We start from the raw sequence: 11,279 nt of genomic DNA on the forward strand, positions 1-11,279 counted from the left end.
CCAACCACGGGCCGTGTTTATGTGTGGAGAACGCCCGAAGAAGCTTATGATCTGCAGTGTCTCCGCCCAACTGTGAAACATGGCGGCGGCTCGGTGATGCTGTGGGCCGCCATATCATGGTTTTCATTGGATCCTGTGGTCACACTTAGCGGACGAATCACTGCCAACGATTATGTCGCAATTTTAGGATACCACTTGCATCCTATGGTCCGGATGTTGTTCCCGGACAATGACGCCATCTTCCAGGATGATAATGTACCCATTCACACAGCTGGCGTTGTTGCAGCGTGGTTTGAGGAACATCGAGATAAAGTTCAACACCTCCCCTGGCCCGCCCAATCCCCAGATCTCAACATAATTGAACATCTGTGGTCCGTCTTGGAAACACGACTCCGGCTACGAATTCCACCTCCATCCTCTCTCACAGAACTGGTCGATGCCCTGCACGAGGAATGTTGTAAAATTCTACTTGCTACCATTCACGACTTCTATGCCTCCATCGCACGTCGCATCAAGGCTATTCTGAAGGCGAAAGGTGGCCCGACACCATATTAATTTGGTAAGTTGCAATTTCGTTCAGGTGTTTCCATTTTTCTGATCACCATCTATCTATATCTATATATATATATATATATATATATATATATATATATATATATATATATATATAGTCTAAGCCATTTACTTTTTAAAAGAAGTTTGAATAAATATCTTGTATTCTATTCAATGTATTAGTCTTGTCTTCAAGTACAAGGAAAACGTTCTTAAGATTCATTTCCAACTGTTTTTCTATATATTGAAGTTTTGGGTCAAGAACAATTGTAGGTATTTTTGCTGTATATAAAAGTTATCATCTCATTTAATTAACCAGAGAGATAGGCATGTCGCAAAATTATGCGTAAACATCGTTTTCGAAACCATGTGTGCCCATGACAATATTATGATGTAGCTACTTCTTTTCCCTGAAAAATCAACAAGGAATAGTTTACTCTCCAGAGTATGCTTCTTTCGGACGAATTTTTAAATACTACTCACACGAATTTGGTCATATTTCATAAATACAATAATCCTACATTATGTCTTTAGTTTTATTAAAAGATACCAAAAATAATTTGGTTTGGGGAGTGAGCTTCTTTTTTCTAAGAAAAAAAAAGATACAGGACATTTTATTCATATTTCATAATTTGATCAATAGCTTTGTGTAATATGTTATTTCTGAGAGGTAGTTTACTCTTGTGCGTGGCTTTTGTTTTGAGCAGTTTTCTGGAATACGACTCACGCGATTTTCTTCATATTTCATGAACTTAGACTTCTTTAATATCCCTATAGAAGAGATTAGTTCAATTTTTAATTTGCTTGTGGAATGATTATTTTTATGGTACATTTTGCTAAAATGTCCCAGATAACTTTGTCCAAAAATCATGCTTCTAAATAAATATGTAATTAATAGCATTCCTATATAGCATTAGTTACTTTTCATAAGAAATCTACAATGGCTGGTTTTGTTATTGATGGTGATTTTTTCGGGTAATTTTTTTCTCAAAATTTATCAGGGGATTTCGTTCATATTTCAAAATTAAATCTTTCGTTGACCAGCCATAGAATATGGTATAAATTATTCCTGATGAAAATATTTACAATGGATAGTTTACTCTTGAGGGTGAGTTTCCTTGGAACGAAGGATTCGTGTATATATATATTTGGTCTAGGAATTAATTCGTGCGGGTGGACAAGAGATGGCGCAACGAACGGAGCGTCCCACAGTTCCGTGTATCCACACATGTGTTGCAAACCCCTGTCATCGCGTATCGTTCGTAGTATAGGGCAGTGGATTAAAGCGTCAACAACACCAGTTTGTAGTTAAGTGAACATGGCGCAATTTGTGCCTGATAAAGTGTTTTTGCGGGGTGTCCTGCTGCATTACTTTAACATGCAGAAAAGTGCGACTGAAAGTCATCGTATTTTGGTGGAAGTGTATGGTGACCATGCTCTAGCTGAGCGAACGTGTCAGAAGTGGTTTGCACGGTTTAGAAGTGGTGATTTCGGCTTGGCAGACCAAGAGCGAGCTGGACAGCCAAAAAAATTTTAAGACGAAGAATTGACAGCATTGATCGAGCAGGATTCGTGTCAAACGCAGGAACAACTTGCAGCAGCATTAGGCGTTGATAAAACAACAGTCTCCAAACGCTTGAAAGCCATGGGAATGATTCAAAAGATGTCACATTGGGTTCCACATGAATTGAAAGACAGAGACGTTGAAAGACGAAAAACCATTTGCGAATTGCTGCTTCAACGACAGAGCAGAAAGGGGTTTCTGCATCGAATTATTACGGGTGATGAGAAGTGGATCCATTACGAGAACCCTAAACGAAAAAAGGCCTGGGTGAAACCAGGTGAACCAGGTCCATCACAACCAAAACGAGATATTCACTGTGCAAAGGTTATGCTGTGCATATGGTGGGATATGAAAGGTGTGGTGTACTATGAGCTGCTGCAACCGGGTGAAACTATGAATGGAGAACGTTATCGACGACAATTAATGCGTTTGAAGCAAGCTCTGGCCAGAACACGACCAGAATGGGAGAACAGACATGATAAACTTATTGTTTAACATGATAACGCTCGCCCACATGTCGCAAAACCGGTCAAAACCTATTTAGAAAATGTCGGATGGGAAGTTTTACCCCACCCGCCGTATTCACCAGACGTTGCTCCTTCGGACTACTACTTGTTCGATTGCATGAACAACGATTTGATTGGACAGCGGTTTACTTCTTCAGAAGATATCGAAACATGGGTCTCTGACTGGATCGCTTCCAAGAATGAGGACTTCTTTCGCCACGGAATCCGTACATTGCCTGACAGATGGGCGAAAGTGGTGGCTAGCGATGGACAATATTTTTCTTAAGGTATTTATGTATTTTGTGTTTGTACTACAGCTTCAATGTGTGCGTACCAACCGCACGAATTAATTCCTAGACCAAATATATATATATATAGTCGTGTCATGATGCTGTTATTACTATATATAAGCATCATGACACGATGTAATTGAAGATATGGGAGTGAGAAAGTTTATATGGTGACCCGTAACTTCTATCATCAAGAAAGGTGTAAAACTTAGGGCAATATACATACTATAGTAGGTAGAAGCTTTACAAGCATATTGAGCTTTCTTCGGTTGAATCACAAAATATCATAAACTCCATGACGTTACAAATATGCCAAACGTTCCAGTAAGAGATAGGTCTTTAGTGCATTGCTTTAGGTCTTTAGTGCATGTGGAGTACCGTACGTACCGACAGACAGACGTACTAAAATTACAACACTATAATACCTTCCAGTATAATACCTTCATAATCATAAAATCATTTTAATAACTATCACGAATAATTTGATATTCCTATAACGTGCGTTTTCTTTTGACTTTCAAATAATTGATAAAATATGAATAGACATACTATTTATATCCGGCACTGAGCAACTGTATTTTGGCTATTTAGTGACAAATAGAATTTACACGTTTTGACAGAATGTGACTATCGTAATCAATAAGCACACACTGACAACACAAAGTTATCAAAGAAATAATTAAAACAATTTTCTATCCTATACACAATATAATACACTTCGTTTAAATATTCAACATTTACAGTGAATGTTTAACGAAGGAAACATTAATGGAAATTGGAGATTTCAAGATTAGAGGGTAGATCATTAACAAGATTAGGCAAGCAGATGATACGATTATTATACCTAGAACCGAAGAAGGACTACAGGAAATGATTGACAAAAAGTTGACATTGGGAAACTATATCAAATGAAAATCAACACTGAAAAACCGAAAGTCATGAATATCCCGTGGGGACGTGCCTTTACGCGTCAGAATAGAACAAAGAGAACTTGAAGAGCCCGATAATTTTAAGTGTCTGGGAAACATTTTCATGAGAGACAGTACATCAAAGAGATCAGGTCAAGAAGTGCAATAGCCAAAGAAGCATTCAACAAGAAAATGTCACTCTTAACTAACAGGCTTAATACTAGACTAAAGAAGAAGTCTGTCAAGAGCTACAGTGTATGTGAAGTATTGGATAACAGTTCAGAGACTTGGACATTACGAAAGTTAGAGAAGAAATATTTAGAGAGCTTCGAAATGTGGTGTTGAAGGAAGTTGGAGAAGATAAAGTGGACAAACTTGTTTTAAAAAAACAGGGGAGAAAAGGATGCTTTTAGCCAACATCCTTCCTAGCAAAACCAATTGGATTGGACAAAAGAAAATGTCCTTTTCGTTCCGCTATAAAAGGAAAGATAGAGGGAAAGCGGGGAATAGGAAGTATACAACTGATCGATGATTTGAAAAATAGAATAAAATATTGGGAGTTAAAAAAGAAAGCTGAAGATCCAGAAACTTGTGTAAAACGCATATTTTTTAAATCACGCTCGATCCTAGCCATAGGAACTAAATACGCTGTTCTGATTGGTTGAAGTTATCCGTTTCTCGCCACGTAGTATACATATAGGAGAAATCAAAGACTGGATGCTGCCGGTTTTAGTATTAGCGCACCATGTTAGTAATCATAATCGCTTTTGGCGTAGGCTCAAACCCAACTCAAGGAAAGTTTTTAATTTTTAAAAAAAAATTTTCATAGCACTTTCTTTTTCATTAAAATAAGAAGAAAATAATACTCAAAAAGTTATTTACTTACATTATGCGTGCAGTTTTACTATACGAATCCATGGTATAAGTAGTAATACTAGTAGCAGTAGGAGGAGGAGTAGAAGTAATATTAGCAGTAGTAGTAGGAACGGGTTAGAAGCCCCGCAGGGCTCGTTTTGTTCCACCTTGACCCATGTAACTAATCAGAAACGTGTATTTAGTTCCTATGGCTAGAGTCGAGCGGGAAAAATATGCGTGTGAAAGAGTTCCAGGCCGAAATCTAGAATAATAAAAAGGAACTCATTAATCACAGACAGAATACAAACTTGTTAACGGTATTTTCTGCTTTGCTGCAGTGACATTATTTACAGGTATCAAATCAAGAAACAGCACACGAATATATCTAAATGATGCACCAAAATATAAATCAAAACAGTATCTCTTAAAATGTACACAACATAGAGAAAACGTCAGGTCATCTTGAGTTAGGCAATATTATCATGGACTGGTGGTGTTGCTCTCGGGGATATAGCATATATTTTATGTCTTTTGTCGCATTGTTAAATAGGATGAGATCTGCACTTTTAAGTGGAATCTAAACTACTGTAGTGTATTTTACACTTAATACACCGAGAAGTGTATACAGGACCTTGACCATCAAAGACATGTGTTCTAACCATTGATTAGGACTGTTTTGTCTAAGTTTGCCATTGACTTGGACGGTTTCAGTTCTCCTTTCCCATTATCATTCACTGGGGGCGTAGTGGATGAGTGGTAGGGAGCTTACTTCTGGTGCGTGGGGTCACTGGTTCGATCCCCGCCAAAGTAAGTTTGTGGTGGACAACATAGTGTATATGGGTTTTCTCGAGATACTTGTGTCCTTCCACATTCTCATTCCACAACTTTTTCCATCATCATTCGGCTCCCTTAGCATAAAGGGTATAATTATGGGACCTTAAACTGAAGTATTTCATTTCATTTTCCATTATAATTCACTTGTATATAGCATGAATTTAGTTTCACGTAGAGAACTTATGCAAGAGGTGAGATGGCATATATAATTTTAGTAAGCACGAAGAAGTAAATGAAATGAAATCTTTGTTTTACGTCCCGCGAATATGCCGGGCAGACTAAAGGAGACGGTGATGATGAGAAATGAATGAAATGGTGGAATGAATAAAGTTTGAGGAAAGGGGAGAACCCAGAGGAAACCCAAGCACACGATGTTTGTCCACTACAAAGTTCATTTGGCACGAGCTGGGATCGAATCGGGGAATTCATGCACCAGAGGTGAATGTTGTGCCACCGTGGCCCCACACGAAGAAGAATATTGTGATATTTAACTGAACACTTTGTAGTTTTCATAAACTTATTTTTTTAAAAAATGTTCAGAATATTACAGGGCTATTCGGATCACGCTGGTAAAGTGGTAGAATGCTCGTCTGCTGCAAGAGTCCCTGGTTCTATTCTCGGCCTGTGAGATTAGTGGACAACAAGATATACGTGAGTTTACTTGGGATTTTCTCATTTCCTTCCAAATCTCATTCTACCAATTAGTTTGTTATCATTCAATTTCGTTAAAGATTCAGTCTCTTTAATCTAAAGGACATGAACAAGGGACAGGAAACTAGAAGTTTTATTGAATTTTCATTAGAATGTCAGCTTGTGCTCCCGTGCAACCAAATTTTTAACTACCTGTTTTCGATATGAGAGGTTCCTCTTTGAATCACAGTGAGAAAAAAAGAAATTGACTGTGTTACAGTAGCACTGTGAGTCAATTGGATACCTGGCGCAAATAAAAGAGGATGAATTCTTATGGAAATGCAGAAATACCACTGATAGCACTCTTTTCTTACCGCACATCACCACTGAATGGCTACGATCCTTCGTAACTTCTAATGTCATGGAATTGAGTTTGGGTTGAGTGTGCATTTTAAATAGACAAATGTTCCATTACTAAATGGGTGTTTCCCAACCTTTTTCTTGACTGATCACAAATGTTACGAAATGTACATGTTATTGCAATTCAGATTAAGTTAACAATATTCTTATTAGATTAATTAAGGGTTCGCGCGTTTGGATTTATATGATATTTATTTTGACATTTTACGTTTTACAATCTTGTTCTTTAATCTATAGAGGACTACGAGATATGAATAATGATAATGGATGGTGAAATGGCAATATATAATATATAATAACCATACTCCAAGCGAGATTCGAACCCGAGACAGGCATGTCTTGAAATCGGCAGTCTAGGCTCATGAAAGCCGGTTTTTCGCTTTTGTTATGCGAAACTCAATTGATTGATTGGCATGTATACACGCCCTGCACCAGCAACAAGGTTATATAGTAAATTTTTCAGTTTAACGTCCGACGATTATGCCTATTAGACTAAGGGACACGAACGTATAAGGCGAATGAGTGACGATGGAAAAGTTGGTGGAACAAGAATGTGGAAGAAAACTGGAATACTGGAGAAAACCCACAGACACGAACTTACCTGGTCGGGATTGAACCAGGGACCCCACGTACCAGAGATGTGCAATCCATCGCGCCCCACCGCGGCTATACTAATCTAAACGACTATACATACTTCATTTAACATACTTCAACCGGGAATCAAATTAAGTTGATTTCAAGTTTAGCGTCCCTTTCACCAGCAAGACTATATGAGACGAGGACCTACTAAGTAACATGGAATCCCAACCACAGGAGCTCCCACCGAGAATCGATTCCGTGTCTCCCACGCCAAAAACGCATACCAATCGGGAATCGAATCCGAGATGTCGTACATAGAAGTACAAATGCGCGGTATCTACTGGATCAAGTATGGCTTTTGGAGCAAGGAGATGCAAATTCTATTCTCGGTGAAAGTACGTGTGACAACCTATTACAAGAGCAACCACGATGATCTGTTCGTCAATTTCTTATATAGCACTGAGAAAGACTATGTTACATATCACAGAAATAAAATAAAGTTATTCTGCCTCTAAACATGTTTTCATTAAAGATGTGATATAAACAAAAAATAAATTATACTTACGTGTTTCTATAAAATATATTATTCACTTTACAGAGGGTGTAATCATTTGAAAATGTAAACTTTACACGCGAATTTCTGTTTTGTAAATAGTTCTCATCGCACGACACGGAAAAACAATAGCCTCGTGGAAGCGTTTATTCACGAGCGAGTGTTTTCTGTTCTTTCACAGACAACACAGAGCGAAGATGTGGAGCACTGCGAACACCACGCTACACTGGCAACGGACTCAACTCGCTCTCTGTACGTGAACAAACACACGCACACACACACTCTCATATATACACATACACAGAAATATTTGTCTCCTTCGGGCACAAGAGTTGAACTTCGTAGTCTGTAGAAGCGCAGATCATCCAAAAAGCTTGCGCAGAACGTTGCCAACTGTTGATATTTCGGACAAAACTGGAAACAGAGTTCTCAAAAAAGCTTTTCTTCATTCGTAAGAGCAACCATATTTTGGACAGAATTGCAGTTTTGGATCAAATTTTAATATAGGATGATACCCTTTTATTTATTAACATGACTCGGTGACGCAGTGGCTCAGTGTTAGATCGTTCACCTCTGGTGCATGGACTCCTTGGTTCGATCCCAACTCATGCCAAGTGAACTTTGTTCTGGGCAAACACCGTCTACGTGGGTTTTCTCGGAGTTCTTGGCATAACCGTGGAACGTAAAACTTAAAAAGAAGAAAGAGATTAAGAAGACACGCTCCCAGAGAACTCTTTTTGTTGGGACCCAACAATATAAGACATTACGTTTATGTAATATGGAACTAGTGTTATTTTATACCCGAAAAAAAAGGAAAAGTAATTTTTACGTACTTCCAGCTATATTCGCACAGGAAATGATAAAACTAGATTATTTTTATCACAAAAAAATATATATCTCAGAAAAGAATGAGAAAGATCAAAACTTAAGACTACCTGTACATAAATCGTTTCTCTGCTAAACAAGTAAAACTTTATTAAGAAAGTATACAAATATATATGGAGTTACGAAGATTTAGGGGAGATTCGGATCTGGTAGACCCAGCATGGACACGCCCATGCAAGTGGGGCTCATGATATTGTAATATTGGCTCGTCCGTCTAATCGTTACTCCACATGATAAATCTTGAACGAAATCATTTTTTTTTTTTTGCAATAGCTAGCTTGAGCGATTATCTCGACTGAGTTTGTCAATCGAATCAATCTGGGTAACGGTGGTTTAAATCAGTCCATTCCTCTATGTAATACCTATTCAATAAAAGCTAATTGTAGAATTACGTTTTTTTTTTTTTTTTTTTTTGGTAATAGATAGCTAAGGAGATTACATCGGCCGAGTCCGTTAGTAGAGTCAATCCGTTAACAACTCAACTGGTAACACTGATTTTAACGATGCTCGTTACTCTACACGATAAATCTTGAACAAAAGCAAATTTATGAATTCTATTGTTGGAATAGACAGCTAGTGCACTTATCTCGGGCGAGTTAGTTAATACAATTAATCCGTTATTATCTTGACGTTTAACGGTGATCTTAACGATGTCCGTTATCCTACATGATACACTGAAAAAAAAAGATTTGGTCAGATTGAGCAAAAAATAGGTGCTGGAGACCAAATCGTTTGGTCAATATAGCGCCAACCAAACGTTTGATCACCAGCACGAAATCATTTGGTTACGATTTGATTAGTTGCAGGAACCTAGTATTTGGTTATCATTACCAAATATGCATTTGGTAATTTTGACCAAATAATGACCAAATAAGTAGGATTTGGTTGGGAATACCAAAAATTTGGTTAAAATTATCCAGGTTTGGTGCTTGGAACGAAATAATTTGGTCGTAAATACTAAACTTACATTTAGTGAATTTGACCAAAACATTTGGTAGCAACTACCAAATACTGTTGGTACAGGTACTAAACTGAAATTAAAAATAGAAATTTCACTCTATTAATTCTATGAAAATGGGTCAAAACTTTCTCAAACTTGAGCTAACCGGTTCCTACCTCTACCCTACTTATCCCTATCTTACTCTACTGTGCCCTACCCTACTCTACTACACCCTTTTAAAGTGGTCGTACATATCGATGCGCAGCTGGAGCGTGTATTGTAAAGTTTACCCAAGGCGCACTTGTTATGCCTAATTTACAGTCAATAAAGTAGCCAATATGCGTTAAGTAATAGTAAAGTAATACGAACGAAAAAGTAAGCTTACTTCGAAACACGTTGACTTGCAGCAGTAAGTTCCAAGTTCTTAATGTATTGCTCACGAGATCCATTGTGTTGATGTCACGTGACAATTACTTATCACTTCACATCGTCGAGACTTTGGTGTTGAAATTGAGTTGAGTTGATTTTGAGTTTAACGTCCCGTTCAGCAGCGAGGCTATATGAGACGTGGACCTACTAATTAACGTGGAATCCGAGCCACATGAGCTCCCGCCGGGAATCGAACCCGGGTCTCCCACGTCATAGGCGCGTATGCTAACCGCTTAGCCACGAAGGAGCTCTTTGGTGTTGAAAGTTGGATAGTGTAGACAAAAGTCTGTTTCAGACACGTCGTTTGAATTTCAAGCGGTGTAAATTTGTGATGGTTAGTTAAACGACTTATTTATTTATTTATTTATTTATTTGGGTAGAAACACTATATACTTTCACTCATACGCTCAAACCACGATCCACACTTTCATACCATGTTTACCCAGAAATCAAAGGATACATGTGACCTTTTAACTAAACATTTTGGTCAGGGAAACCAAATCTTTACCAAATCACTTAAGACTTGGTTCGCATAACAAAATTAATCAACCAAATGTTCTAGCCACAAACTATAGTGCTCATGACCAAACCAGTTTGATATAAATGACCAAATTTTGGTTAAACTAACCAAATAAAGTGACCAAATGCCCTGACCAAACAAATTTCGTATTCCTGACCAAGTCCTTTTTTTGAGTGTAATTCTTGAACAAGGGCGAATTTTTCAATTCTGTTCCTGCAATAGATAGCTACAGCAATTATCTCGACTTAGTTGGTTAACGAAGTTAATCCGTTATTACCTTCACGAATAACGATTACTTTAACGGTGGTCGTTACTCTACTCGATAACTCTTGAATAAAAGCGCATGTTCCAATTCTGTTTTTGCAATACCTAACTAGAACAATTATCTCGGCCAAATTAGTGAATGGAATCAATCCATTATTACTTTGACGAGTAACGGTCAATTTAACGGTGGCCGTTACTCTACACGATAAATCTTGAAGAAAAGCGAATTTATGAATTCTATTGTTTGGAATAGACAGCCAGCGCAATTAACGCGAGCGAGTTAATTAATATAGCCAATCCGTTATTATCTTGACGGATAACGGTGATCTTAACGATGTCCGTTATTCTACACGATAATTCTTGAACAAAAACGAATATTTGAATTCTATTCTTTGCAATAGATAGTTATAGCAATTATCTTGACCAAATTAGTTAATAGATTGCAATAGATAGTTATAGTAATTATCTTGACCAAATTAGTTAATAGACTCAATACATTGTTATCTTGACAGGTAACGGTGATTTAACGGTAGCTATCGACACCCCATTT

The 11,279-nt window shown here is 37.7% G+C and overlaps 1 protein-coding gene across 1 annotated transcript in view; it reads right to left on the reverse strand.

The window, feature by feature from the left end:
• The window catches only part of LOC145690710 (cell adhesion molecule Dscam1-like), a 934,280-nt gene extending 926,356 nt beyond the window's left edge, over positions 1-7,924 (reverse strand). Inside the window, exon 1 of the mRNA XM_081765878.1 lies at positions 7,704-7,924. The gene's annotated coding sequence lies outside the window, so the exon portion shown is untranslated. The remainder of the gene's footprint in view (positions 1-7,703) is intronic.
• Between the last annotated feature and the right edge of the window lie 3,355 nt (positions 7,925-11,279).

This window comes from Thermobia domestica, chromosome 7, assembly GCF_964235325.1.
Source record: "Thermobia domestica chromosome 7, izTheDome1.hap1.1, whole genome shotgun sequence".
NCBI classification, from domain to species: domain Eukaryota; kingdom Metazoa; phylum Arthropoda; class Insecta; order Zygentoma; family Lepismatidae; genus Thermobia; species Thermobia domestica.